Below are 4,808 nucleotides of genomic sequence, written 5' to 3'. Positions count from 1 at the left end.
CTGAGGGGGTTCCGAGGGCCTGAGGGGGTCCTGAGGGGGTCCTGAGGAGGTCCTGAGGGCATCCTGAGGAGGTTCTGAGGGCCTGAGGGGGTCCTGAGGGGATCCTGAGTGGGTCCTGAAGTCCTGAGGGATTCTGATGTCCTGAGGGCATCCTGAGGGCGTCCTGAGGAGATCCTGAGGGGTCCTGAGGGGGTCCTGAGGGCCTGAGGGCCTGAGGGGGTCCTGAGGGGGTCCTGAGGGCCTGAGGAGGTCCTGAGGGGTCCTGAGGTCCTGAGGTCTTGCTGACTTTGGCTGGGCTGCTCCCACCTGTGGCATCCTAGGTCACACTGGGGGGTGCAGCATGGGAACAGAGGGGTCTGAGTGTCCATGGGGGGCTGCTGTCTTGTCCCTCCCACCCCTGCCCCCCAGCCTGGCAGACACACAGGCTGAGCACGGGAGCACCCTGAGCACTTTCCTCCCCTGTCCCTCCTCCAGCAGCAGCAGGGCGCAGCCTCGCACAGTCTCTGCCCTCAGACACTCAGGGACCAGGGCTCGGGGCAGCCGGCCTCCCCCACACCTCCCACCCCCCTGCTTGTGCTCAGCTGCGCCTTTTGCCCCCAGCTGGAAGATGCCTCGGAGCATCTGGACACCCGCAAATGACAGAAGTGTCCCCATCTGCGGGCTGCCACATGCCACGCACCGCACCCTCATCCAGCAGGGACGGCAGCAGGTGCCTGGCGCTTTGCTGACCCCATGGCCCCCAGCTGCCCCAGGATGGCTCACTCACCCTTGGACAGCTGCTGCTCCCCTCTTCCCAGGCTGGCTCCTTGAGGGGCTGTCCCCCTCTGGGACCCCGCCAGGCAGGGGTGGTGGGGTGGGTGGTGGGGTGCTGCTCTAGCCGCGGGTGCCTCCCAGGCACTTTCTGCTTTTGCTGACCCCTGAACGGCTCCCTTACTCTGATAGACCTCCTTCCCGATTCTCTGCCTCAGGCGCTCTCTGACTGCAAGGCTGGCTGCTGGCCCCACGCCAGGCCCCACGCCAGGCCCCACGCCAGGCCCCACGCCAGGCCCCACGCCTGGTCCCACGCCAGGCCCCATGCCAGGCCCCACACCTGGCCCCGCGCCTGGTCCCACGCCAGGCCCCACGCCTGGGGATGCTGCCTTCGAGCGCCTCCCTACCTTGGTCCCCGGGGGCAGCAGAGACAGCGGTCCTGGAGCCCACCTGGGGAGCCATCCCCACTCACTGCGCCCACCCTCCCTAGGAGGGCTCCTCGTCTGGGTGGGCACTGCTGCCCAAGAACCTGCCTGGCTGAGAGTGTGGTGGGCAGAGCGCCGCAGTCACCCCTGCCTGAAAGTCACTGGGGATGTCCACAGCTGATGTGCATGGAGCCCGAGAAGGGCCATCTCCCTGGAAAGGGGCATCTTCAGGAGGAGGCTCCCCCCCAACCCCAAGGGCAGCAGGCCTCCCGCCTGCGCTCCTCTGAGCTAGTCTGTCTGCGGTGGGCCCAAGAAGTGGCTTGCTTTTCCAGCACCCCAGGAGATGCCAGGGCAGGGGTCCTCAGTTTCCCCTGACGAACTCTGCTGAGCATTCCCTGCTCGTCCTGTGTCCTTCTCCTTGTCCCTCCCCAGGACCACTTCCTTTGGAGGTTGGGCAAGACACCAACGGACAGAGATAGGAACAGATTCACAGAAAAGGAACCATGAGAAGCAGATCGTTCATTGGAGACCTAAAAAGATGCTCAGCGTATTCATAAAATGAGAAATATAAATTAAAAGTCATCGCAATACGATTTGTCCCTGTCAGATGAGGTAATCCCAGTGTCTGACAGCCATCTATGGGGGAAACATCCTCAGATATCATCCGTTGGTATTTAACATGATACGAACCCCATTGGAGGGGACTTGGAAATCCCGCAAAATTAGAGAGGCCTTGCGCTTTGACGCAGTAATCCCACTTCCAGGAATCTGTGCCACAGACAGACCAGCCGAGTGAGGAAGAGGAGACTGGAGAGGCCCTTCCCTGCCATGCGGTAGGGAAGCACAGCCTGCAGACACCTCAGATGTCTGTCCAGAGGGCCCTGCGCACATGAAATGCTTGCTGTCCACGCCGTGGGGCACCGGGAGGTTGTAAAAAGGGAAGGAGAAATAGTCTATACGTTATTAAATGGTTTTCTCCAGGACAGATTGCTAAGTGAAAAAAAGCATTGATGTATATTTATTCATTTATAGCACGCCAGCAGCTTCTATCTTTACGAATGGAAGAATAAGCCATTAAATTTGTTTTAAATTAAACTATTACCTATAGGGAACAGGCAGGAAGGAGGTGAAGGGAGACTAGAATAGAAACTAGACTTCTACATATAGGCATATATCTTGGTTTGTAGATTTGGCTTTAGAGCATGTAAATATGTAATTACTAAATTAAATTACATTTTTAAAAAAAATTTTATTTTTTTAAGATTTTACTTATTTATTTGAGAGAGAGAGAGGTGGGGAGGGTCAGTGGGAGAGGGAGAAGCAGGCTCCCCACTGATTGGGGAGCCTGACGTGGGGCTCGATCTCAGGACCCCAGGATCATGACCCGAGCTGAAGGCAGACACTTAACCAACTGAGCCACCCAGGCGCCCCTAAAGGAAATTTTTAAACTTGAAAGCAAGATAAAGCCAATTAATTTGCATCATCACCTGATAGCAAACTCTTCCAAGTGATTTTAAAATCCAGTATTTGACTGTTATCTATATAGCCTGGGTACAAAAAGAATGTCAAAAATGGTTCATTTTCTGTAATCATTTTCCAAATAATGTTAAAACACAGTTTCATCTGTATATCTTCATAACCCAAGGATTTTTAAAATACATAAAAGCATCTTAAACTGTTTTCAGTAATCATGCTATTGATAGTAATGTTGGTATTGTTATTTTGGGATTATTGTGTTGTGGGATACAACAAATGAATAATTATGCTGGGCTTTGTTGAAGTTTCCGGTGTGGAATAACTTTTTTTTTTTTTAATTTTATTTATTTATTTTGACAGAGACACAGTGAGAGAGGGAACACAAGCAGAGGGAGTGGGAGAGGGAGAAGCAGGCTTCCCGCTGAGCAGGGAGCCCGATGTGGGGCTCGATCCCAGGACCCTGGGATCATGACCTGAGCCGGAGGCAGACGCTTAACGACTGAGCCATCCAGGCGCCCCCCGGTGTGGAATAAAGGAGATGCAGATGTATTTTCAAAAAGGTTCAGTGAAAAGCATGCAGATGTGAATTTGAGTGAATAGTATCAGTATGTGCTCATACTGCGTTATATCTTAAAAAGAAAAGTTAGTATCTTAGTTCTGTCCACTGACAAGACCTAAAAACAAGCACCCCAAGCACCCAGATATTGGTCTCTAGATACCATTTCTCTTGAAGAGAAAGAGGGGCTCCTGAAGGCAGTGGATGCTTGCAGGTCTGGGTTAGGAAATGTATAGAATGGGCCTGGAATAGTTTTTCATCCTAGAGAACAAAGTAGATCAAGACTCTTGGCCAATGTCTAAAGGATTCAGGAGTTAACTCAAGTTCACTCCCACTGGCCAAAGATGAGATGCCTTGAATGTCAATAGGAGAACCATTTCCATGAATTGGAACACAAAAAAGTGCTTAAATCCATGAATTTGCAATTATACTTAACAAACAACCAGTCCCTTCATGAAGTGGCTGGCCACAGACAAAAAATCACAACTGAGCTTGATTAAGCCACTGGAGCTGGGTCCCGGGGACAAGAGCCATAGAGGGCATGGAATAGGACCCATGACACTCCAGGGGTGCCGGCAGCAAGCTCCAGTCTGTGGGCCACTCTGCAGGGCTGGGCATCAAAAGCAAGAGTCATGAGGGGAGATAAAGAGATGAAGGAAGAATGTGTCACTTAAGAGACTCAACCACACATCAGTCAGTGGAGGGACTTTTATTTGCATCCTGTTGAGCTGCTGGTGTCCGCGGCCAATTAGGATGCCGAGCCAAACTGCAAGTCACAATCAAGTGTCACAGCAAAGTCCAGGGACCAAAGAAAGGCAACGGCCTCTCAGTGTTCCATTTACCCCCATGGCTACATGAGCTAGAGTCCGACCGCCTGCAGACGGGCGAGAGGACCACCTCACTCCTGAGGAGCCCTGAATATGAGGCTCCCACCTGTGTATGGTGCGGGGGCACCAGGGACAGTGGGGCAAGGCTGGGAGTGGAAAGCACCGAGTCAGAGTGGGAAAAAGAGCTTCAGCCAAGGACCCCGGGAAGCAGGTCTGACGGCGGTAACGCCTAGCCATGCACGTGTACGAAGAGCTCTCGGCACAGGCCCACTCACAGACTGCAAAGCTGGGCGGCGAGGCCTGCAGGCCACAGTTCTGTGGCCGCCTACGGGCAGGCCTCGGAGATCACACACAGGGTTTGGGCCCCGAGCCGGACTCCTCAGATCCCAATCCAATCCAACTATTTTTAAAGGTGTATATGACAACGGGGAAGAGGTGAAGACTGACTGCATGTGTGATAAAACTAAAGTCCTGCTCATTTTGGGTCGGGTGTGGCAATGTTGTCCTGCACGTGTATTTTTTCAATCTTTATCTTTTATCCACACTGAAATTTTTGTAGATGACATGATATGATGTCTGGCATTTGTTTCAAAATATCCCAAGCTAGTAGATGGAGGGTGGGTGAAATAGCAGCAGTCATGATTTGATCGTTGCTGGAGTTGGGGGTGATGACCACATGGGGTTCATTACTGTTCTATTTGTATCTGTTTGCAAATTCCCAAAATAAAAAGTTTAAGAAATGCAAGGCTAAGTACCAACTACAAATCTATAAAA

This window comes from Neomonachus schauinslandi, chromosome 3 (assembly GCF_002201575.2).
Source record: "Neomonachus schauinslandi chromosome 3, ASM220157v2, whole genome shotgun sequence".
In the NCBI taxonomy this organism is placed as follows: Eukaryota; Metazoa; Chordata; class Mammalia; order Carnivora; family Phocidae; genus Neomonachus; species Neomonachus schauinslandi.
Note: the sequence above shows the minus strand (reverse complement) of the source record.